The sequence below is a fragment of the Lynx canadensis genome, chromosome D4, assembly GCF_007474595.2.
Source record: "Lynx canadensis isolate LIC74 chromosome D4, mLynCan4.pri.v2, whole genome shotgun sequence".
Taxonomy (NCBI): Eukaryota; Metazoa; Chordata; class Mammalia; order Carnivora; family Felidae; genus Lynx; species Lynx canadensis.
In genome coordinates, this window is record NC_044315.2 from 67,122,445 (window position 1) to 67,148,518 (window position 26,074).

Here is a 26,074-nt window from a genome sequence, read left to right on the forward strand (position 1 = left end):
TTGCTAATATTTTGTTGAGAATTTTTACATCTATGTTCATCAGGGTTAGTAGCCTATACTCCTCTTTTTTTTTTTTTTTTAAATTTTTTTTTTCAATGTTTTTATTTATTTTTGGGACAGAGAGAGACAGAGCATGAATGGGGGAGGGGCAGAGAGAGAGGGAGACACAGAATCGGAAACAGGCTCCAGGCTCTGAGCCATCAGCCCAGAGCCTGACGCGGGGCTCGAACTCCCGGACCGCGAGATCGTGACCTGGCTGAAGTCGGACGCTTAACCGACTGCGCCACCCAGACGCCCCTATACTCCTCTTTTTTAATGTAGTGTCCTTCTCTGTGTTTGGTATTGGGGTAATGCTGGACTTGTAAAATGAGTTTGGAGGCTTTACCTCTTCAATTTTTTTGGAAGACTTTGAGAAGAATAAGCTTTAAATCTTTGAATGTTTGGTAGAATTCACTAGTGAAACCATCAGGTCCTGGACTTTTGTTTGTTGGGAGAGTTTTGATTACTGATTCAATCTCCTTACTAGTAATTGGTCTATTCATATTTTCTATTTCTTTATGATTCAGGTTTGGAAGATTGTAAATTTCTAGGAATTTTGTATTTCTTCTAAGTTGTCCAATTTGTTGGCATATAATTGTTCATATAGTCTCTTGTGATCCTTTGTATTTTTGTAGTTTCAGTTGTAAATTCTTTTTCTGATTCTGTTTATCTGAAACTTCTCTTTTTCTGTTCAGTCTAGTCAAATGTTGGTCAAACTTATTTTTTTTTTCAAAGAATCGGCTCTTTATAGATCTTTTCATTGTCTTTTTAGTTTCTATTTCATTTATTTCTGCTTTGTTCTTTATTATTTCCTTCTTTTTACTAACTTCAGCTCTGTTTGTTCTTTTTTTCTTAGTTTCTTTAGTTGTAGAGTTAAATTATTTATTTGAAATTTCTCCTGTGTCTTGAGGTAGGCCTGTATTGCTATGACCTTCTTTCTGTTTTCAAAAAAATTTTTTTATCGTTTATTTATTTTTGAGAGACAGAGCACGAGGAAGAGAGGGTGATACAGAATCCGAAGCAGGCTCCAGCTTGGAGCTGTCAGCACAGAGCCTGACGCGAGGCTCAAACTCACAAATTGTGAGATCATGACCTGAGCTGAAGTCAGTCGCTTAACCGAATGAGCCACCCAGGTGCCCCTGAACTTCTTTCTTAGAACTTCTTTTGCTTCATCCCATAGATTTTGGTGTGTTCTATTTCTGTTTCCATTTGTCTGTAGGTACTTTTTGACTTCTCCTTTAATTTTTTCTATGACCCAGTAGTTGTTCATAACATGTTGTTTAAGCTCCATATATTTGTAGGCTTTTTTTTTTTTTCTTCCAGTTTTCTTCTCGTAATTGATTTCAAGTTTCATACCATTGTGGTTAGAAAAGATGCTTGATATAATTTCAGTCTTCTTGGATTTATTGAGATTTGTTTTGTTGCCTAACATGTGATCTTTCCTGGAGAATTTTCCATGTGCAGTTGAGAAGAATGTATATTCTGCTTTTGGATGGAATGTTCTATATACATCTATTAAGTCTATCTGGTTTACTGTGCCATTTGAGGTTGTCATTCCCTTATTGATTTTCTGTCTATTGATGTAAGTACAGTGTTGAAGTCCCTTACTATTGTTTTGCTGTCAATTTCTCTGTTAATATTTGCTTTATATATTTTGATTCTCCTATGTTGCCTGCATATATATTTATAAAAGTTATATCTTCTTGATGGATTGACCCTTTATCATTATTTAGTGCCCCTTTTTGTCTCTTATTACAGTCTTTGTTTTATTCTAATTTTTTAAAATGTTTATTTTTGAGAGAGGGAGAGACAGAGTACAAGCAGGGGAAGGACAGAGAGAGGGAGACACAGAATCCGAAGCAGGCTCCAGGCTCCAGGCTCCAGGCTGTGGGGCTTGAACTCACAGGCTGTAATATCATGACCTGAGCCAAAGTTGGATGCTTAACTGACTGAGCCACCCAGGAGCCCCTACACTCTTTATTTTAAAGTCTGTTTTCTCCAAAATGAGTATGGCTACACCAGCTTTCTCTTTGTTTCCTTTTGCATGGATTATCTTTTTCCGTCTTTTCACTTTCAGTCTGTATGTGTCTTTACTTCTGAGTGAGTATATGGCAGTATATGGATCTTTTTTCTTCTTTTAATCCATTCAAGCACTCTAAGTCTTTTGATTGAAGACTTTAGTTAATTTACATTGTAAATAACTATTAATAGATAAGTACTTATTGCCATCTTGCCAATTGTTTTCTGCCTATTTTTGTAGTTCCTCTTTGTTCCTTCTTCTCTTTCTCTGTTGTGGTTTGATGACTTTCTTTGGTGTTACTTAGATTCCTTCCTCTTTTTCTTTTGTGGATTTACTGTAATTCTTTGCTTTGTAGTTACTGTGATGTTCACATATATTCTATGTATATGGCAGTCTCTTTTAAATTGATAGAAACTTAAATTTGAACACATTCCAAAACTCTACATTAAAAATATTTTTTGTAATATTTATTTTTGAGAGAGAGAGAGAGACAGAGAACAAGCAGGGAAGGGGCAGAGCGAGAGTGAGACACATAATCTGAAGCAGGCTCCAGGCTCTGAGCTGTCAGCCCAGAGCCTGAAGTGGGGGTTGAACCCACAAGCCGTGAGATTATGACCTGAGTCAAAGTTGGATGCTTAATAGACTGAGCCACCCAGGTGCCCCCAAAACTCTACATTTTAAACCATATTCCCCGTGTTTTATGTTTTGGATGTCACTTTTTACATCTTTTTATTTTAGGTATCCCTTAACTAATTATTATAGCTTTAGTTAATTTTACCACTTTGTCTTTTAATCTTCTTCGTAGCTTTATAAGTGATTAATTCACTACCTTTACTATATATTTACCTTTCCCAGTGAGATTTTAACTTTTGTTATCTTGTTATTAGTGCCATTTCTTTTCAGCTTAGAGAGGTCCTTTTAATGGTTCTTGTAAGGCTAGTTTAGTAATGCTAAACACTTTAGCTTTTTGCTTCTTTGGAAAACTCTTTATCACTCTTCAGATGTGAATGATAATCTTGCTGGATAGAGTTTTCTTGGTTGGAAGTGTTTTCCTTTTAGCACTTTGAATATGTCTTGTCTCTCCCTTCTTGTCCACACAGTTTCTGCTGAGAAATCTGCTGATTGCCTTGTGGGATTTCCCTTGTATATAAAAATTTGTTTTTCTCTTGTTGTTTTTTAAGATTCTCTCTTTGTAACTACTGACATAATTTTATTTATATTTTGTCTTGGTGTGGCTGTCTTTGGGTTCATTTTATTTGGAACTTTCTGGGTTTCCTGGACTTGGATATCTGTTTCCTTCCCTAAGTTAGGAAAAATTTTAACTAGTATTTATTCAGATAAGTTTTATGTTCCTTTCTCTCTCTTTTCCTTCTGAGAACCCTATAATTCAAATGTTATTCTGCTCAATGCGTCTAGAGATCTCTTAAGTTATCTTCATTTTTAAAAATTCCTTTTTTCTTTTTGCTGCTATGGGTGGATTCCATTGCTTTATCTTCCAGCTTGCTGATCTGTACTTCTACTTCATCCAGTCTGCTGTTGAACCATTTTAGTGTATTTTTCAATGCATTTGTTGTATTCTTCATCTCTGTGACTACTATTTGGCACTTTTTTATATTTTCTGTCTCTTTCCTGAAGTTTTCACTGTATTTATCCATTCTTCTCCCAAGTTCAGTGAACATTTTTACAACTATTACTTGGAATTCTTTGTCAGGTACATTGCTTAACTCCATATAATTAAGGTCTTTTCCTGAGGTTTTATCTGGTTCTTTCATTTGGAACATATTTCTCTATCTCCTTATTTTACTTGAGTCTGTGTTTGTTTCCATGTATTAGGTGAAGCAGCTACCTCTCTGTCTTAAAGGCATGGACTTGTGTAAATGATGATCCTTCTTGTTTACACTTGCCCTTGGTTGTCTCTCAAACCTTTGTGATTGTCTAAACCACCTGATTTATTCTTGATAAGTTTCTGTTGTTGAGAGTGTGCCAGGACTTGTCAAAGATCCAAAGGGAGGAATCTCAATTAGCACCTAGTTTCAGGCTGATTGGAAACCAGACCCCCAGGTAGCAGCTTTCAAAGTATGCAACTATATACACTTCTGTGGGTCCACAATTGTAATCCCTATTGGACTTCACACCCGGAGATCTGGAGGTGTCCCCTAGGCGACAGTTGCAAAAATTGGGGCTCCAAATGAGTGTGTAAGCTCCTTTCTAGGACATCTTGATAAACTGTAGGGAGACCAAGGGGGTCCCTGCTTCTGTTTCCTGGGTGTGCCTCTTCACCCTCTAGACAAGTGGGAAACCTGATGTCTGTTCCTCAGGCTGAAGCTCCAGGCTAAGTAAATAAGTCTTGTTCATAGGAAAATTGGGTTATGTTTCATTCTGCTTCCCTGAGAATGGTGGCCTGCCAAGAGTTGTCTTTCCAGTTGTTACAGTCCCATGGAGCTCTGGAATGCCAGTCCTCTTGGCCACTAGGGCTAGGTGATTGAGGGGTGTCCCCAGTGTAGTTTGCATAGGCTTGCTGGCTTTGGCAAGGCAGCTGGAGAGTGTAGTGGGCAGGGCATGCTTGCTGACTTCAGAAAAGCATTGGGAAACTATTTTGTCTAAGCACACCTGTGGATTTCAATGTAAAGAAAGCGAGCCTTGTCTGTGCATGTACACTGGCTTTAGGCTGGGAGTGGGCTCACATTTGGGCATTCCTAGTCATGGGGTACAGATGCCACTTCTTATTTTCCCTAACTAGCCAAATACGTGAAAATATGGAAACTTTCAGACTTATTTTGTGGATTTTCATTTTAAAAGTTTATTTTTATTGTTATTTTGGGGTAAAATACACAAAACACAAAACTTGCTATCTTGACCATTTTTTATTATACAGCTCAGTGATGTTAAATGCTATCATATTGTTGTGCAAACATCACTACCATCCATCCCTAGAACTCTTTTCATCTTAATTTTTTTTAATGTTTATTTATTTTTGAGAGAGACAGAGACAGAGTGTGATCAGGGGAGGGGCAGAGAGAAAGGGAGACAGAACCCAGAACAGGCTCCAGGCTCTGAGCTGTCAGCACAGAGCCTGACACAGGGGCTCGAACTCACAAGCCATGAGATCATGACCTGAGCCAAAGTCGGACGCTTAACCAACTGAGCCACCCAGGTGCCCCTGTTTTCATCGTGCAAACTGAAACTTTCTACCCATTATACAATAACTCTTCATGACCACCTTCTTTCAATGTCTGTCAACCATCAGTCTACTCTTTGTTACTATGAGTTTAGCTCCCCCCCCCCCTTAAAAAAAGATCCACGATCCACGTATAAGTGGGATCCTGCAATATTTGCTTTTCTGTATATGGCTTATTTAAAATTTTTTTTTCAACATTTATTTATTTTTGGGACAGAGAGAGACAGAGCATGAACGGGGGAGGGGCAGAGAGAGAGGGAGACATAGAATCGGAAACAGGCTCCAGGCTCTGAGCCATCAGCCCAGAGCCCGACGCGGGGCTCGAACTCACGGACCGCGAGATCGTGACCTGGCTGAAGTCGGACGCTTAACCGACTGCGCCACCCAGGCGCCCCATGGCTTATTTCACTTAGTATAATGTCCTTCAGACTCATCCGTGTTGTGGCAAATGGAAAGCTATCCTTTTTAAAAGGCTGGATAATATCTATTATGTGTATACTTATACACCGTATTTTCTTTATCCATTTATCCACCAGTTTTATTTCGAATAAAAGTATCAAGCTATACTAAAACCTCTTGGCATGGTATGTAAAGGTTAGTGTACCATTCTTGTTTCAGAGTAAATGAAATTGCACCCTGTTACAACACTGATGGTAAAAATGAGGGTGACATTCATCCTTCAAGCGTTTTTTTGCCCTTGTGAGGAAAAGATATGCTCACCATATATGGAGGAAACCTGCACAAAGGATGGCTGGGATTATTACTTGTTAAGACCTGAGAACAGAGCCTGGCACACAGTGAGGCCTATATAAGTATTACTTAAATAATGCACAGGACTTTGAAGCCTACAAGCCCTTTCATATATGTTGCCTCTTTCACTCTTACAATAACCTGGAGGTTTGGTAGAATTGAGTTTATTATTTCCACTTTACAGATAAAGAAAGTGTAGTTCAGAGAAGTTAAGGAGTTTGCTTAGGGTCACCCAGGTAATGACTAGAAGGAATTAATCTAGAATTCAGGATTCTGTTTTCCTTTTGGGTGCTCAAAAGTAATAATGTCCATCCATAGCTATGGCTTCTTCTGGGTGGCCTTTTCTCCCTGGATCTAGCTCCCCACAAACTACACTGACACTATTTCCTCCCCTTGACCCTTCTGGACCTCTCGCTGTCCTTGTTTATCTCCCTACTCTCCAAGCTCTGTGAGTAGTCCTTTTATTAAAGTCTTTTTATTTGAACCATCTGGGGTGAATTCTGTTTCCTGCTGAGACCCTGATTGTTATAAAGACCAATATTGACTTGCTTATTTTTAGATTGCTAACTGAGGACATAAACAAATAAGCAAAACCCAAATAAAACTGCTACTTACTACTGTTTCATTTATATCATTGAAACAAAACAAAGACTAACACCAAAAAAAAAAAAAAAAGGAATAATTGTAGCAAATCTTACTGTATTACTTTGTTCTTATTTTGTTATGACCTAGTGAAAACTGTATCAGAGATTGGATGGGGCCCATGGGCCAATGTTTGGAAGCAAATAGGTGAGATCACTTTACCACTCTAGCAATTTGTTCCCCTGGTATTTAATATAGTTAGAAAGAGAGCACAATACATCATATATGCATTTCCCAATACAGGATAATACAATGTACTTTTGAAGTTTCTTAAATGCTCCATGGGCTCTTTTCAACAAACCTGTACCGAACATCTATTTGTTGTCTCCCTGCCCCCCTCCGATACACAAACGGGGGATGTATAGGTGTATAAGACCATAATCCCTGCCATCACAGGCTAGTGGGGGTGACAGACAAGAGGCAATTGTAGTATATGGAAGACAGTGCCAAGAGAAAGGTCAGCATGAGCCTGTAGGAGCACATTGCAAACATAACAACTAAAATTCTTAGGGATGGGGGTGGTGAGGTGATGTCCAGACCAGGTGACATTTGAGCTGAAGTTTTGAAGCATTATAAGAGTTTGCCTAATGGACGAGGGGAAAGGGCATTTCAAGTACAAAGTCCAACTTGAATAAAGCCATGGGGGCATGAGAGCATATGGTACGCATAGGAGTATATCCTGAAATTAACCTGGTGTGGCTGAATTGCACGGTTGAGGGGGAGATGCAGAATGGAGCCAAAGGATGAAGAACTTTAGATTTAGCACTGAGGGATTTAGCCTTTATCCTCCAGGCAGCTTTGATTTATTGGAGGTTTTTTTTTTTTTCTTTTTATTAAGAGGCGTGACATGGTCAAATGGGCATTTAAAGATCACTCTGGTTATCGTTTAAGAGATGGATTGGAAGGGTGTGAGATTAGGGGCTCAGATGCCAGTAAGGATGTTATGGTGATGGTTTAGGAAATAAAAAAAGGTGAGGTTCTTGGTTAAAATGACAGAGTAGATGCAATATTCCCAGCGCAAATCCCCTTAAATCCACCTGCTGAACAAGGGGCCAGTGAGGGAGAAACTTCCTTTGAATTTTCCTCTTAGCTCCAGCCTACAATCTGCCCCCTTGTAACCCTAAGCCCCATCAGTCTATGAAAGGTGGCAACTAAGACTTCCCACCCTCTTATGAGTTTTTTGGACTCACATTGAGTTAGGAATCTCATGAATGCTATAATTTTACAAAGTGGTGTATTGGTGAAATAAAAGGCAGACTGTGTATCCCAGGAAGTAACTCCAGGCAAGTGCCACTTCCTTTGATTTGTGAGTATTTTGCCTGTGTGTTTGTACATTTAGGGCCTAAGGGTTTGGGGGATCTCATCTGTGTGTGCGTGCGCATGTGTGTGTATCCCCTACTTTCCCTGTGCCTACTTGCCCGCTATCACCTTGCAAAATGAAGTCTTGTTTGCCATCTGCCTGGGAGCAAACCTCCTGATTGCAAAGTTGGATGTTGTGAATTTTCAGATACTGCTGTGTGATTGGGGCTACATTTCTCTGGTCTTTCTGTCAGGTTTTTCATTCTAAAACAATGAAAATTTTATACACATACACTAATCATTTTCATGAGCTGTGTAGCATGGGGAGTTTCACTTTTATTTATCACATGCATCAGTTTGTCTATGTATTTATATATGTGTCTGAGAAATCTTTTTACTAGTTCTATGAAAAACTATGAAAGCTGCTTTACCTAAATCTAACGTAAGCATCCCTGTCTTATTAAGCTGTGGAATATTAAGCAAATTACTTAACTTTTCTGAGACTCAGTGTCATTATGAATAAAACAAAAGGATTTTACAAACTTCAAAATGCATCATGAGTACTATTATTGTTATTATTAGGAACACAATTTGTGTATATTTCAAACGTCAGTGTAACCTTTATAAAGCTATTCTGATAGTGGTTATGGTGAGTGTATATGACTCTTACAAATTTCAGATCTGGTATCTCTTATAGCCGAACACAAGAGAATCTTCTCTTAACTGAATAGAATTGCTTATGTGTTTATTTATATGTTTACGTTCTGGAGACATTTTTACTATACTTTCTTCCCTGTAGCTGGCTATTATTAATAAACATTTTTAACTCTATTTTTATAATAAATTATTTTGGAGAGAGAGACCAAGAGAGAAAGAGGGAGAAAGTGCGAGTGAGGAGGGGCAGAGATAGAGGGAGAGAGAGAATCCCAGCTAGGCTCTACACTGTCAGCACAGAGTCGATGAGGGGTTCGATCTCACAAACTGTGAGATCATGACCTGAGCTGAAATCAGGAGTCAGATACTTAACTGACTGAGCCACCCAGGCACCCCATAAAAAAGTAAACTTTTAAAGTACCTGATGCTATCAAGTAAATTGATCCTCACAATAACCATGTGAATTAATTTAGATGACCATCATTATCCCCATTTTACAGATGTAGAGACTAAGATTCAAAGAGGTAAAATTGTGTCTAAGTTCACATAGTAAATAATTAAAGCAACAACCTGATTTGCAGTGTTTGTACTCCAAATTCCCTTTTCTTCCTATTATACCACCTGTGTCAGGTTGTAATATTTATTAACATAATTTGTTTCCCATTCCCTGCCCCTGTTCCCTTCCCGTACTTTTATGTTGCCGTAATATACTTTTGTGCCTCATTAACTTTGAACTTGGCCGTGTAACTTGCTTTGGACAATGGATTGTGAGCAGATGTGATATAAACCATGTCTACATAGAACTTGTACATGAACTTGCATTGCTCGGTCCTACAACTTGAGTGTCTGTGCTTTGGCATAAGAACAGCATGCCCCAAAGATGATTGCTCTTTGTGCTTGGGTCTCAGAAGGAGAGAATGTGTGGAGCTCAGTGGAGTCCAGTGGAACACACTAGAGCTCGGGCAAGCCTAGCAGAAGCCAGCACAGGCCAGTAGAACCAATCTTTGGCCCTCAGGTAATGAGGGCAAGAATTAAATGTTTGTTGTCATAAACAGCTGAGATTTTGGGGGTCTTTTGTTGTTGTAGCAAAAGCCAACTAATAAACCACCCTGTTTTTCTTAGGAGCTAATTTGGTTCTAAGTCTTTGATGGGTCCAATTTCAGTCTTCTTCAGCCTTTTGATACTCAAAATGCTGTGTGACCCAAGGACTAAGCCAACCATCTGCACTAAGCACAAAGCCTAGAATATGCAGGTCTTAAGTAAATGTGTGTGTTGCTAAGAATGATGAAAACCTGAAGCTCTAGTTCGCCGGCCCTATAATGATCCAGAACAGAGAACAAAATACTGTATATTGAAGGACTTTTTGGTAGGCAAGGAAGTCTCTGGGTGAAATGAGGCAAGTGGGGGTAGGGACTAGGACATGGAACCAAATCGACTGAAACATGAGAAGAGCCTTGGGGTAAAAGCTCAGTTGTAAAAGGATGTTCAGCTAAGCTGTCACAATGTGGAGGCAAGTTTGTAACATCACTAAAAGGAGCAAATTTCCTTGGAACTTTGCAGCCAGCTCATGCCCCTTTCAGTTTTATCAACCTCAGGCACAGTCAAACTTCTTATCCTTCCAGAATATAGAAAACTGTCACCAGAGGAGTAAGCCTTGACTGCTTTACTCTAATGAAGCTATGCCCCAGCCTTACTCAGGATGCACTTGGCATCATTGTAACTATATAGTTTGTTCTCTTCCAGAAGGTATCTCACATGACTGGAACCGCATTTGTCTTACTAACAGTAGGAACTCTATGAATATTTGTCATATATATATATATATATATATATATATATATGTATGTCATATTATATATATATGTCATATTATATATACATATATATATATGTCATATTATATATATATAGTAAATCAGAAACTTCTTCACCTTACCTGAAAACTGGATGATCTTGGACAGTAAGTCGTAAGTCTTTGCAGTTTTCTCCAGTGAAGATTACTCTGCCTATTTTCTAGTGGCTCCAGGGAATGGAGAGATTTCTATATAGTCTTTGGCCTTTTCTGTTGCTTTTTTGTCACCCTTCACAGTTTCTCATCAGGCTCTTGGCTTTTGTAATCTGTGGCTCCATTCACGTTGCTCTCTGCTAGATTCGGCCTGGAAATTTGGCGACTTCCAAATTGCTCTCATCTTTATTGATCATCTCATCCTGAATCACAGCCTTTGCTTGTATCCTATCCAAAGTTGACTTTTTTGGGAACTTTAGTATCCTTACTACAGATTAGTTTCACAGTTCCTCAGCCTCTTGAAATCTGTGACCTTCATCTATACCCCATACGTCAAATCTTTTTAAGCTTCAGAAAAATAGAATTTTAGCCATTCAGTGCAGGAAGTGCCCTTAGAGATCATCTAATTCAACCTCGTTATTGTTCAGATGAGGTGATGGAAGCAAGGACTTGGTCAAGTGAGTTAATAGCAAAGCAGAGAATAGAACCCAAATGGCTCTCTTCCTGGTCTAGGATTCTTTCAGCTGCACCATCTTCCCTTCCTAGTCACACTCCTCTTGTCTTACTATCCAGTGTGTAACCACAGTGCATGTGACATACCTGGAAGTGTTACTAATGTGAATGTGAATCCAAACATGCAAGGTTCTGTTTGAATTTGGAGAATATGTTCGTGCTTGAGTTTTCTTCTTGCTTAGTATCTATAGAAAAAAAACAGTGACTTGGTTCTAGAGTAAATTAATCCACAAGATTTCCTTAAATAACAAAGAACTAGATAATTGAACTGGTGGTGGTGCTAGGGGCAAGGGGGGGAGGTGGGGGGCACAGGGTTGAAGATCAAAAAGTGTTTATTGGGTTGTGCGATGTGGAGCTCACAGGTATTCTTGGTGAGAGCATTTAGGGGGTTGAATTGAGAAGTCAATGATAGTCTGAGTACATTGAAAGTGGGCAACTCCTAGATTCTTGCCTTTGGGGAAAAAAAAGGAAGGAGAGGGCAATAGTATCACTATTATAGTATCACTATATAGGGATATGGGTGTAGCAGAGTGGGAGAGAGTATTAAATTTAGGAGGTAATTGTTTATGTTTCTTAGTACTGGTGGAAGGATCCAGTAGAGAGAAAGGATTTAAACTACCAGAAGTTGAAGAACAATTGATGGAAAGGAAGAAGTTAGAAGGAAGAACCTCTCTTCCTTGGATATTGGAGGGAGAAAGTCAGAAGAATTTGGGTGTAAGATGGTTGTTAGTGTAGAGGACAGAGGATAAGGGATTCCAGACTAGATAACATGTCTTGTCCATGAGATAATTTTTTTGTGAGATTATCTGATGGGAAGGGATGTAGGGAAGATAGAGGGCTTGAGGGGGGGTTTGGAGTAGTCACTGAAGAGAATAGAGAGGGAACTGGCCACAGACAAGTAAGAGCAATGCTAGTTAAAGCACTTTGAAGGCTCAGCTGACATTTAAAAGCTCTAACCTATCCTGACATCAATCGGAATGTCGTGTCCTCTTCTTGGACTCCATCTTGGATGATGTCTGAGGATAACCAGGATGAAATGGCGTTTTGTTCTGTGGGGGGTCTCTGTAAATTTGTGTTTGGCTCAGGGTTTTGTCAGTGTTAGGTTCTGAGCACTGAATTCTTACTTTATCTCTTGGTTCAACTATTCCATATGCTTTTATGGTTCTGTAAATCAGGGTTGCCCAGGAGGAACATAACAGCAAGAAATTCCCTGAATTCCCTAAGAAGTCACAGGACTTGATTACCACTTATATATGGAAATGCCACATTTCTAATAAAAATAAAATCTCCAAGTTGACACTGTAATTAGAATTCCATGAAAGGAGAGGGCAAATGAATCAAGAAATCTGTCTTTTCCCCCATGATTTACTTTCCTGATGGAGCTTCTCAAGTATTATTGCTGCCACTGTGATGCTGCCCTTTTCAAAAGAGCACCTTTTGCCTGTAACATTTGGGGTAACTACATAGGTAAAAGACTTAGCCACTTGTCCATCTGAGTTGTTCAATAAGACTTGTTTAGAGGTGGCAATGGGAAAATAAAGATAAGATTAAATCTAGATCTTCATTTAAATTATACGTTTCTAACTTGAGGTCCTGACAGGGCTCTCTGCCTTCCTAGTTGTCTTTCCTCCTTCACAGAGGGAACACACTTCTGTCATCCACATTTTAAGAGAATAGCTACTGACATTTTTCCTTCTTGATGTTGGATCCAGAAAGAGAAATGGAGCTCTATTTCCTACCTACCTAGAATTCACCTCGTCGTTTTTGTTTTCTGAGACCACTTTCTTCTATAGGTGGCCTCAGCTGTAGTGATATCCCTATATTAGCTACAGTGGAGTAGCCTTCTTCATAGGTCTTGGTCAGATAAATGGTAACACATCACAGTGACCTCAGTGGTCAGAGAACATAATTCATATCTAAGAAACTTGTTTCCTTATAGCAAACATGATAGATCTGTGGTAGCAGTGGCAGCAAGAGCATCAAAATTTCCTTTAGTTTCATTTATTACATGCCTATTATGTGTTTTATGACTTATGTATGTTTTTCCCTAATCCTTATATAAACTTTGTTGAGATGACTATTACCTCATCTCAAAGGTGTAAAAAATGAGGCTCTGAGAGACAAGGTAACTTACCTAAAGTTTACAGAGCAAGTGACAGATATTGGGAGTCTAATTAGATCTGCCTGACCCCAAACTAATATCCCTTCCTATGTCTTCTCATATTTGGACTTCATGCTTAAGATCTACATCCTTAAGACCTTGGGAGGAATGGGAAGTTTTGGGTGTGTCTGTGATAAGAGGGAAGAGAGAAGCCAGACACATTTGGCACTGCTCAGGGGAAAGTTTGGGGAGAAAGAAAACATAGGGGTGGCCTGGCCCAGAAAAGACACTGGAGGAGACAAGTGTTGAATCTGGATTCTTAAGTGGTTTGTTCTGGGGAAGGTGTAGCCGGTCTCCTCCCCCAGAGTCTCCACAGATCTTCAGTGAAGTTGACCTTTCTCACTGGTCATCTTTGGAAGGACCCTGAAAAGGTTTCAGTCCTGCATTTAAGTGGATGTGAGGTGAAAACAGAACATTCAGGGGACTGAGAAGCTGGAGATGAAGGATTCAAAGGACTTTGGGGATAGTTATGTGTTAGGAAGATTATTCCTGCCTTAGTATGAGACTGGAACGTGTGGGGGAGGGAGGGAGGGAGGGAGGAAGAGGGAGAGAGTGAGAGAGAGTCTTAAGCAGGCTCCATGCTCAGCTTAGCTTGATGTGGGGCTCCATCCCAGGACCCTAAGATCAGGACCTGAGCTGAAATCAAGAGTCAGATACTCAATTGACTGAGCCACCTAGGCACACCTAAAAGTGTTTTTAAAATGCTAAAGATCTGCACGATTATGGGGTATTAGTATCATTATTGCAATTATTATTTTTCTGCCTTTTCTGTTTCTGCTCATTTATCTAGTCAGCGTTTATTGGCAGCTACTACTTTGTGGACCCTATATTCCATATCATACATGAGGAGAAGTCGATGCTGGCTTTCAGGTCAGAGTCTAGTAGTATATGTAGCAGGAACTTGGTCCTGTGTTTGATTTGTTATCAGTGGGAATGCATTAGACAGACTGTGAAGGGTAGAGAGGAGGAGTATGTGGATCTAACTGGGTGTCAGGGTTGGAGGGGACACTTGAGTGGAGATGCCCAGGTGAGTAAGATGTAGCCAGGTGGGCAAATGGAATGGAGTCGGAAGGCAGTTATGCTCACCACTATACCACCAATGCACAATGGAGGTGGGAAGCATGTATGTGGGGTAGGGAAGAGTAAGGAGAAAGGCATGGACACCCAAAGGAAGTGCAGAGAGATGGGCCTAGCTGGCGTGTGGGAGGATTTGACAGGTCATCTGTGGCCAGACCACCAGGGGCCTTGTGGGTATTGCTAAAGGGCTTGAATTTTATCCTGAAGGTAGGTGGAACCACACTGGAAGACATGTCAGCTCCCTGCATTGCCAATTCTGTATCACCGTTGATTCTAGATTGCGTGCTGGAATTAACCAGAGTCCAGCCATACTGACACTTGCTGGGTAAAGGGAGGGTTTGTTCTTACTCTTATTAAAGCAAATGAAAAATTTTTAAATGTTTATTTATTTTTGAGAGACTGAGAGAGACAGAGCGTGAGCAGGGGAGGGGCAGAGAGAGGGTGACACAGAATCCGAAGCAGGCTCTGGGCTCCGAGCTGCCAGCACAGAGCCCGATGTGGGACTCGAACTCACTAGCTGCGAGATCATGACCTGAGCCAAAGTCAGATGCTTAACTGACTGAGCCAACCAGGTGCTCCTAACTTTGCCCTTTTAAATGGCTTGAACACACTCAGAGGGCAAAAGAAACCTCTGAGTTGTGGAAGCAAATGGCAAGGATGATGAGGAAGATATTGGAGCTGATCCTTCACTTCAGCCGGGGCAGTCAGTGTCAATAACTCACACACGGGGCGCTTGTCAGTTTGCCTGGTGCTTTTCGATCCCTGTCATTAAATGCATATAGATTCCTAGTTATTGTGCAGATACTAAGGGTGAGAAAACAGACTTAACCGTATCCATGAAGAGGCAAAACTCACTCCAGGTCCCCTGATTCTGCGTCCTGTATGCTTTCTGCTCTTCCACATCGGGTAGGAATTAAGTGGAAAAGCTCATTTTTCCTTTGAGGTCATGGAGGTCCAAACTGGCCACTTACTGCATTCCTTGTTTCAGAGTTCAGGGAAATGCTGGCCAGCGTGAAGCTCTGTCCTATACATTTTCCTAAACCCAAGTGGGAAGATGAGTGGAACATAGCTTCATTTGTTGTCTAGAATCCAACAAGTTTCCAGTAAACACTGTAAATTCCCTCAAATTTTCCAAATATGTGCACTCCTGGTGGGTTGGAGAAAGTGGACTTTGATTTCTTAAAAAAAAAAAAAAAAATGTGTGCCTTTCCTTCCACCTCTTATCCCATACTTCCAGTTTTACAAAAGTGTCATTTTCACTTTAAAACCTCTTGATTTGGTAGCATCAGTAATCTGTGTTGAACATAACCACCCACATCTAGTAATATTAAATACTTCAGATATAAACTCCTAGGATGCTGACTGAAGAAAGGGGGTGAAACAGAAGGAGAAATGAGCCCATGGTAAGGAAGCTTGTAAACCATTAAAGGGAAGTTTAAAAACTGCAGACACTCTAACATCTTTTCCATCCAGAAAAATAGTTGGAAAGGAACAGCTACAATGTCCTGCTAAGCTGATTGTTCCAGGAAAGAATATCAGCGGCTCTTTCATTTCACACGTTCCCTGCATTTTCTCTCTTCTTGGTAGTACCCTTTCTTGTTTGTCCATTCTTTCCCTCCCTCTCTTTAGTCCTCCACCACCTTGGATATTGTGTTTCTTTTCCATGAGTACCCACTGGAACAAAAGAAACCAAGAGCTAACAAACAGCTGTGAAGGAAAGAAAACTGCTTAAGGAGAAAGAGCAATCTTTTCTTAGGGGAAATAGTGATGTCTCCTGAGGGAATTTAAAAAAAGAAAAAAAGAAGCTCATGTCCACTTTGCAAAGTTGTGGACCAAGGTTGTGTTACTGCTTACAGATAATGTGGCAGCAACACATAGGCTTGAAAAATGAACCATCCCTTCCTGGGTGAAGCTTAGCCTATCCCCCTCTATCATAATTATCGACAGATTTAGATGGAAGTGATTGTGGAACGCATTGTCCTTAACGATATTCAGGGACGTGACCACGAGCAACTCTGATGGAAAAGACTGGAAGCAGTGCAGTTCATCATCACAGTCCCTGAAATGGCTGAGATATGCAGAAGTGCTGGTTTGATCCAAAAGGTATAAATAGCACACGAGAGGGGAGGGTGAGCAGGGCTTGCAGGCTGCTGTGTTTGAGGAACAATTTGACAGAGACAGAGCAAGATGATGATAACTTGGAAAAAGGATAATTTGTCATGATTACCTCTTTCCCCCCTCCTCCCTGAAAAGAATAGCTTGCACCCATTGGAATTCATGTGTGGGTTAAAAAAAAAAAAAGAGAGAAATGCAAATTGGCATTGTAACAAAGAAAACATACCATTTTATCTTTTCCTTTTTCTGGGTCGTCACTTTGAGTGCATGGGGGCATCAGATGGTGAAGGTTCTGTTAAAAAGATGAGGCATGTTGATAGGGTTCCCCTAAGGTTTTAGACATTTTAGCACAAGTCGCTTCTTCATTACTAAGTGCCACTCCTTAAGAGCAAGTGCTTGGGGCTTATGACCGCTTACGCAGTTGCCATGTCCCCTCCACCAGTTTTGCTACAAATGCATCTGTCCCATAAACTCAAATGGTGCCAACTGCTCTCAAAGTTCTGAAGAGAAATCTTAAAAGTTTCGTAGCAAAAATGTCAAATAGCTTGCTTACTTTTCCTTTTAAAATAATGTTCACTGATTTTTAAAAATTTGGTTATAAAAGTATTACATAGTCAACATAGCGCTTTTGGAAATAGGTAGAAGTATGAAGATTAAGGAATGAAACAGTATCTATAATTACATCCCTCTTGTGTGTTCATGCTAAGACTCCATGAGGACCTCTGAATCTTTAGTCTGACCCACAATAGGGTGGTTTTCTTTGTTCTACCCCTGCTCTTTTCTTGTCCTACTCTGTGCTATGAATTTGGTTCATTACCTTTGCTTTATGGCTAATCCCTGAATTCTTTCAGGAATTTCACTGGTGGAGTGTGGTAATAGTTTCTTTACACCAAAATTTGATGAACCATAGGAGTATATTACAGAAAAATGGCTCAATTTATTTGTACTCGAGAACAGCACTCGCAGATTGCTGCCCTGTGGTAAGAAAATGCCGCCTCAAATCCCCACTTCTCGCACATGCGTTGGATTAACAGCAGGGAGCCCTGGATGGAGGACTGGGCTGAAACTAGGATTGCCAGATTTAGCAGATAAAAATACAGATGTTTCATGGAACATGCTTAGATTTTAAAAACTTTTGTTGTTTATCTGAAATTCAAGTTTAACCGGGCACCCTGTGTTTTATCTGGCAAACTCTAGCTGAAACAGTAGCCCAGCCTCCAGAAAGGCAAGGGATTAAAAGACAAAAGAGACCAGGGAAAGTGGACTCATCAAGATTCAACAAGTTTGTGGAAGTCCTGTTGGTTTCCAGCACTGGATCATTCCACCCACAGGACCTCTGTCTGACGCTCTTCCTCCTCTATGGACCGTCAAAGTATCACCTGATCCTGGTGATTCTATCACCTAAAAACTACCCACTGCCCCACCACCACCATCCATTCAGGAGGTCATTGTGGGTCACCTTGACCATTGTGGTGGCTCTCTAGACCAGACTCTAATGTTCTCCATTTTTTAGTGCTGAGAGACTTTCTAAACCTAAATCTAGTCACATCCACTCCCAGACTTAAAATGCTTCAAAAAGTTCCTGTTGCCTTTAGGATAAATAAAGCCTAATCTCTTGAAAGTCTGATCAGACCTTCCTGATACAGCCTTAACTCATCTCTCTAACCTTTATAGGCTCCTCCTTGCTCCTTTATGTTCACCCTATTTTTCCCCCCAATTCCCTGAATCAGATGTGTTGTTTCTTGCAAGAAAACCATGGTATCCTTTTGATGCACTCAAAAAACATTTATTTCTCCTCTACTAAGTGCCAGGCATTGTTCCTCGTGAGGAAGACATTGTTCCTACCCTTGTGCAGGTCTTGACCAGGGCCTCAAGACTCAAATGGGACGAGGGCTGTTCTGGCCATACTACTGAGGGCAAAGAGCTGGATGAAACACATCTCCCTTGTTCTATCCTACCTTTTCTACTTTTGGTAGCAACATGGATGTAGGAAGCATTTTTCTTGAACTCTCCTTAGAAAGACAACATCACAAGCTCGATAAATGGCAGCTGACCTTAGGCCTCAGTGTTAGGGGCACAAGAGGAAGTGGTGAGGACTGGGGCAGACCAGGCCCTGTTTAAAGGGAACATCACTACTCAATTCCAGCCAGTTGTTACCTTGAGAGAATTTCAGGAGAAATCAGAAATCTGAACGTTAATGGGAAGTATTGTTTGTTGGCCAATAATTAAGAACAACAATAAACCCACAAAACTTGGTGGGCCAGACAAAATATATCTGTGCATGTGCCTTTTCTCTTGGTTCTCTAGGTTGAGAACTCTATTCCAACTCCCTGATTCACACATTATACCCTGTTTACCTAGAAAACTTACTCATCCTTTAAGCTAAGTCCTTTGCTTAAAAGTGACTTCTGACAGTCACCTTCTTTAACTGCCACTCTCAACCCTTGACTATATCTAAAGTTCATCTCCGGGGTGTTTCCATAATAGGGACACTACATGGAAGCTTTCTTTCCCTATCATAGCACTAACACCACTGTCTTGTAATTGCCTAGGTAATTATTTCTTTTGTAGTTGATAGTAACCTCTAAGGGGGCAGGAGGTCTGTTGATGGTGTTAACTTCCGTTCTCACAGGGCACTATGCCTGGAGCATAAGGGTGTGCAGAAATGAATGGTCTAATGGATGAGTGGCTTTGTACTCTACAACATGCATGCCTGTGTGCCTGCTGCATTCCCTCTACTCCCTTAGGATTTAGGCTGTATATTTATTTGCGGGCTCTGCTCCCTCTGCCTTTTCCCCATCTTCCTGCTTCATCCAGGCTTTGGTCAGCCGTCATTGTGCTCAGTTCTCAATGCAAAAATGTGAGGGAGGCTTAATCCTGCTCACTTCTTGCCAGAAAGATCAGTGTATGAATAAAAAGCAGATCCCTGTTGGGCAGAAACACGGATGCTCAGACACTGTCTGTGTAACACCACCTGACATCCCTCTCTCCTTCACCAACTCAGTGGGGGTCAGTGTTTAACCATTCCAAACCCAGGATCATCTGGCTCCATGAGTGCTCCTCGATAGCAGCAAAATGTGTCAAACACTTTTAATAAATAAAGATGATGCACCTGGAGAATTTTTATTACAATGACTACTTCAGGTAAGACCTGGATATTATTTGAAGTCAAATCTTCAGAGCAAATATCCTATTGTATTTAAGGCCATTTTTTCCCCTAAAAATTTGCCTTGATTTATCAGTTTAGTTTCTGATGTTTTGTATGCACTGGGTAGAGGGGTGTGTGTGTGTGTGTGTGTGTGTGTGTGTGTGTGTGTGTGTGTAGGGCCCTACAAGTGACCATTTTCATTTTTGACATGGAGTGGATTAGATGAGGGGCTGGGCAAACTCTCGGGGCAAAGATGAGATGAACCTCTTTTCTCCTGAGCAACTCCTGGGTCATGTGCTGGTTGCTATAGATTGGTAGTTGTCAGGAGACAACAATGAGTGAGCCAGGTTTCCACTCAGCTCCCAGGTTGATGATGATGATGGATGGTGCCTGCCCAGGCATATGCCTGCCGTCTCTCCATCTCACTCTGTTTCTGTCTATGTGATTCCTCCTCTTCTTTTTCTCAACCCCTCAAGTCTTTAGTGGGAGAACAAGTCCTCTGAAAGTATGCTCTAAATGTGTCTTACACCTGGGCCAGTGGCTTTGAATTCAATGTATAAAATCTCCCTTCTTGGTTTTCTGGTTTCTCAAGGGTCCCCTTTATTTACGTCTGAGCATTAGGTGATGCACATCTAGGCATCTGGACATACGGTGAGGCAGTTGTCTTTGGAGGAACAGTGAAGAAATTCCATGAATTCCACTGTGAATTCAAATTCCATTGTGAAGGAAGTACACACAGATTACTACTCCAAAATAATTATTTTCTACCTACCGGTGTATCTTATATGGTACTTGCTTGTAAGTTCATGTTCAAGATTTTAATGGGAGAACATGTCTAGGGGGCACACTTTTTAAAAATTCAGGTATATTTTCTAAGCTGACCAGAGGATAAACCTTTGAAAAAGTAAGTACGGATGGCAGTTTGTATCACCCTCAGTTTGCAAGGTGCTTTTACTCCTGCCCAGAATGTGAAACCGGCAGAATGGATAGTATCACCCTGTTTAACAGACGAAGACTCAGAGAGGTTATGTGACTTCCCCAAGGTACAAAGCAAGTGAATGGCAGATGATCCAGGCCTTTGGACTCCATTCCAAGTTGCCTTCTGCTAAGCCCAGGCTGCCTCTCTGTAATACGGAAGTGTTAAGCCTGTCACGAGGAGCCTGTCTCCTAGCATACCTAGAGGGCAGAGACAGATGGATCCCCCTACCCATAGCACTTTATGTACCATCCCATGCCCTATGGACAGTCAGCCCTAGACAGACAAACTGTCTTATGTGAGCTTTCATGAAGAGGACCTCTTGGTCCCTTTTCTTACCATGGCTGATAGGACGGCAGAAACCTCTGCCTTGGCTTAAGTAAATGTTCCCTTAATTAGTTAATCCACCCATCAGTTTTCATTTATTAATGCCTATTCCCGGACTAGACTGGGGGAGAGAGGTGCATATGCTTTTCCCTCTCTGGCCAGAATGCGGAAGCATGAGGAACGAGGCTTATGCCAGTAAGTGGCTGACAGCCCTGTGCCCCGGTAGGGGTGTGTCTGCGGTGCTGTGGGACCATAGGGGCAGGACCATTAACCGCAACCAGGGTCAGGGAAAGTTTTCGAGGAGCAAACAGAGATGTTGCTCAGGCTGCATTGAGGCGAGGGCATCCCAGCAGAGGGGTCAGCCTGAAGAAATCATGGAAGCCTGAGAATTGCTAGGTTACTAGGTCACCCAGGGGGTGAGTGATGGTGGAAACAGCTTTGGAGATGTATAGAGGAGCCCAAGAACCTAGTCTGGGTCTGGAGTTGATGTGGAAGCAGGAGAGAATCATTGGGGGATGGTGATGATGGCGCTCATAATAGTAATTTAAAAACAACCTTTCCTGCTGCAGTGCAGAAAATGAGACCTCAGGCTGTCATGTCTGTTGGAGATGGGCACCAGTGGATGCTGGGCAGGAACAGGTATACATTTGAGAGGTGGTCAGCAGAGAGAAGTGACATCAGGGGAGATGGATTTGCTGTGGTAGGTGAGAGAAGAAGAGGAACTGGCCAATCACCTGTTCTTGGACTGGTAGACTCTGCTGCTCATGAGAAAGGGGTGGGGGGCGAATCTGGTTTGCCAGGCCAACGGGCGGGCCCTGTGGCTGTGTTTAACGGGCAGGGTGGAGTAACAGCGCAGCGCTTCAGAGCGAGGTGTGAGCCGAGGTGCACACTTCCAGCCCTGAAGGAAATCTGCTGCTGCAACGTCAGCTGCCCATCTGAGAGAGGACCTGGAATAGCAGTGGGGAGCTGGTTCAGCTGCTGCAGACCTCGCCTTTGTGCTGCAGGACCTTCAGCTCATGAGCTTCAGGTCTGCTGAGGCAATGAAGAGAGAGAAAAGAGGGGAGCCACTTGCAGCGCCGCTGCTATTAAAACCAAGAAGTAAAGAATAATGCCCTTCCAGGCCTGTCAGGGGAGAAGAGGAATACGGTCAAATTAAACCTCAGTTGATCCGGATCCGAAATAGATTTAGACCAGCTCCATGAAGCCAGGGCAGGTTTTAAAATCAAAACCCGTGCTTTGGGTTCCTTTTGTTAAAGAAATGCCCTTACTGGATGGAACACCAAAACCTCATTAAATTGCAAACATCGGACTATAAAAGATGGAGAATGAGCAATTCCACTTAAACACCGCAGCTCTCCACACGTTGCCCCAGAAGGACAATGAGTTCTAAAGGTCAGGGTTACACATGGCATGGTAAGTGTTTTTCCCCTTCTAACACTAAACGGGCTTGGAAAATGGCCAGTGAGAGAGGGAGGAGGAGGAGAGAGGGGGAGAGAGAGAGAGAACAAGGGAGAGCAGGAGAGACAGCCTGTAGTCAGCCTCCTTCAAGAATGGAAAATAAACTTTTTCCCCCCAGCAGGAAAAAAAAAAAAAAAAAAAAAAACCTGAAGAAAAGCAGACAGCTGCTAACTAGTTGTCTAGCTGTCTATTTGTGGACACTTCCTTTCATCTTGTCATATCTTTTGTGCTGTTTGAAATGTTTGGAGCTTAAGAGTAGAAGAACACTCAGTGGAATCCAAACTTTTATTAAAAGAAAGGGAAAAGGAGGCAGCAAAGTTCTGACAACAAGTGTGTGTTTAGATGTCGGGGCCATATTCTGCCCAAACACCAAGCAGAGGAGCAATTCATTTCTAGCTAGATGAAGCCAGAAAACACACTTCTATTGAAAAATACGCAAGAAGATAACGTGTAAGAAACCAACCTGTTTTGTGGGAAGGCTGCGCAGAGATACAAATGGACCTTAAAAAGGAAGTGGAGGGAAGGGGCCTCTGTCCCTGGCTTGGCCTTGGTCTCTTTGTGCTGGTTCATTGGAATGCTAATGTCTGCTCCATTGTCCTAGAGAAGCCACTCTGCTTTCTCTCACTGGAAGCCATTCTCACTCTCTTGTCTTTGGTGGTCTTCACCAGCTGCTCCTATTAGCTTAGAGCCTCAGGAGATTTTTATTTCCATGAATGTAGTTTTGCTCAGACCGTTTTTTTTTTTTTTTTTTTTTTTTTTTTTTTTTTGGTCGATTCCTCAATTTGATTTTCATTCCTTTTTGCCTTCTTCGTCAGGGGTTAGATCACCAGATTATGGTTTCCTTGTTAAAATTAGAAACCCAAAATGGACTGTCATAAGGATCCCGGGGCTTTTGCCTTTGACATCCATTTCGGAGGAAATGGAAATTGAAATCATAGCAGGAGAATCTCTTCAGGGACTCTTTGATTTTTCCTTTAAAGGGAACGAAGTTCTGAATTAAAATAAATACCTAGACTTCAGATGAGGCGACAGAGAATCAACAGAGAGCCCAAGTCTTTGTTTCTCTGGCTGGCTGTGCACGCCACAATTAGGGGAAAGAGCTTAGAGAATTATCTGCAGCTCTGCTTTCACAGTCAGCTTTCTTTTCAAACTGGATCCTTCCCATGACGCTCAGAATATGTATTTGAAGGACTTCTGTGGGTGCCCATGGCATGCTGCAGCAATGACAGATGGGCAGAAGCAGGAAAGATGGGCTCTGCTTGTTCACGTCCTGAAATACCAACAGCTTTCGGTCTGCACATCTCTGTGGTGCTTGTGGCTTTCCACCTGGCATTAGAATGAGTTGAGCTTTTCTCTCATTTCTTCCGCCACATCAGGAGACCCCTGGTGTCCGGTGACAGGGCGGTGTGACAGGAAGAGCCAAGGCAAGGTTCAGTCAGATCTGGCTTGTGCCACACTTCTGCCCTGAGCCTCAGTTTCCTTACCAGGAGAATGGGGATAATTTGTGGTTGTAAGGACTATGTGAGATCACTTATGCAAAGTTCTAGGATCTGGAAGGCATTCAAGAAATATTTGTCATTTTCTCCTCTATTCCTCCACTGCTGCCTCTATGAAAGATTGAGGTATGATTCTGAACTTCCCAAGATTTGATTCTTGAATGTGCCTTGAATGTGCTATGCTTTTTCAAGTCTCAGTAATATGGTTGGCACTGCTGCTCTTCTTACTGGAATGGTCTTTCCCCAGATTTTCCCATGGCTTGCTCTTATGCCTCATTCAAGCCTTAGCTCAAAGGTTACCTCTTTCAGAGACCTTTCTTGAGCAAAGTTAATCCTAATAACCCTGTTTATTTTTCTCCTAGAACTCATGGCTATCTGAAATGTTCTTATTCTTTTTCTTTGCCTTGATGTGTATTACCTACTTGCCTCTACTGGAACTTAAGGACCGCAAGCATAGGCACTTTGTCTTGTTCACTAGACTACTGCCTGGCATAGACACTTATATACTTGGTCTAGTGCTGGCTGGGGATATAGATGTGAATGGGACCCCGATCCTGCTCTCCAGGGTCTTGTAGAGAGAGGTAAACAAATAATTATAATGTACACAGGATTCTTATGAGAATACTTTCAGCTTCCACAGAGGCCTCTACACACTCAAGTATACAGTACTCTGAGGTCAGTGCATCAGTAAAAGTGTGTTCTAGGGACAGTTGTGACACAAAATAAAGATCTGACTGTTCTGCCTGGATGTCCCAGGTGAGGCTTCAAAGAGGAGAAGATGATTCAGCTAGGATTGGCAGGATGGATAGCAGATCCTGGCTAGGTAGGCTAGGTTGGAGGGGCATTCTAGACAGGGGAGCAGCATGAAACATGGAGATACAAGGCAGTACACGGCGGATATTAGGGCACACTTCATTCAGGTTGTTATGTTAAACCTATAAAACTTCACCATATTGGCTTCTGCTCTGCATTCCAACCTGTTCAGGCTGGTTTCAATTCCTCCTCCTGACATCTGTGGTATTTATAGTCTCTCCTGAGCTTAGTCATCTGAAATGTGTCCATAAAGCCCTATAAAATTGGCCAGCATCTGGAATTGAAGAGGAAGAATGAAAATGGGCATAGGAAGTGAGAGATTTACCCAAGAAAGAGGTAAAAATGAGCCAATCACAGCAGGGCAGAATGTGGGGTGGAAAGAACCCTGGATCTGAAATTGGAAGAGTTGAAACCTGCCTCTTTTGTGTAGTCTTCTTGTGGCCCTTCTTGTGTAGTCTTAGGTGGGTCACTTACTCTCTCTAAACCTCAGTTTCTTCATCTGTTTTGTTAAAAAGGTGTAGCTAATAACACCCAGGAAGAAATCAGTGGTGCTGATTCCATGGGCTTTAAATACTTCTTCTTAATTTGCTTTTTTTTAAAAATCATTTCCAGGTGTAGGTTTATGAGGTATTTTCACTTCCCTTTTTTCCAGTCATCCCTACATTCATTTGTAACCCTGCGTATTGGTGTTTCTTCCGCTTTATCATCAACAACTGCTCAGCACTAGGGAGGATTTCCATCCCAGATACTTCTGCAAGAAGCGGATCAAATGATATCCATTGTTTTGCATATCTCCTCACAGAGATACTGGTGAAGATTAGACAGAGTCATTAGGCATCTCACTTTATGACAGCATGTTAAATCGATTTTTCAGATTGCTTATGGTATGGGTCTCTTTCTGTCTGTTCCTATATGAGCTGAGGTTCTGGCCTCTACTGGCTGTGCAGTTGATATCTAATGAGAGCTCTAAAGAACTCTGGGCATCCTCTAATTCAGCTCTCTCACTTTACAGAAGAAGAAACTGAGGCCCTGCCAGGCAGTCAACGAGCCAAAATAAGATAAAACACACAATAGAAGAAATTGAAAATGGCCGATGATACAACCTTTATTATTCTGTTCATATTTACAGTCTGTGTAAAAACTACCAATATACTCATTTGTCCCCCCCAAAAGATCAGGGTGACTTTAAAAAATATGCACTACAAAAGTATTTCCATAAAGAGGAGAAGATTCCAAGCCACAGATTGGAAGAAAATATATGCAACAGAACATTATCTGATAAAGGACTGTTATCCAAAAATAAACAAGTAACTCTTAAAACTCAACATTAAGAAACCAAGTAATTAAAAAATGGGCAAAAGGTCTGAACAGACATCTAATCAAAGAAGATATACAGATGACAA

The 26,074-nt window shown here is 41.4% G+C and overlaps 1 long non-coding RNA gene across 1 annotated transcript; it reads right to left on the reverse strand.

Moving 5' to 3' along the window:
• Positions 1 to 295: 295 nt before the first annotated feature.
• Positions 296 to 22,788, reverse strand: LOC115499578. The gene is made up of 3 exons (XR_003964195.1): positions 22,778 to 22,788; positions 8,709 to 8,716; positions 296 to 379 (listed from the first exon to the last, which is right to left on the reverse strand). It is a non-coding gene; the product is annotated as an uncharacterized LOC115499578 (long non-coding RNA).
• Positions 22,789 to 26,074: the final 3,286 nt, after the last annotated feature.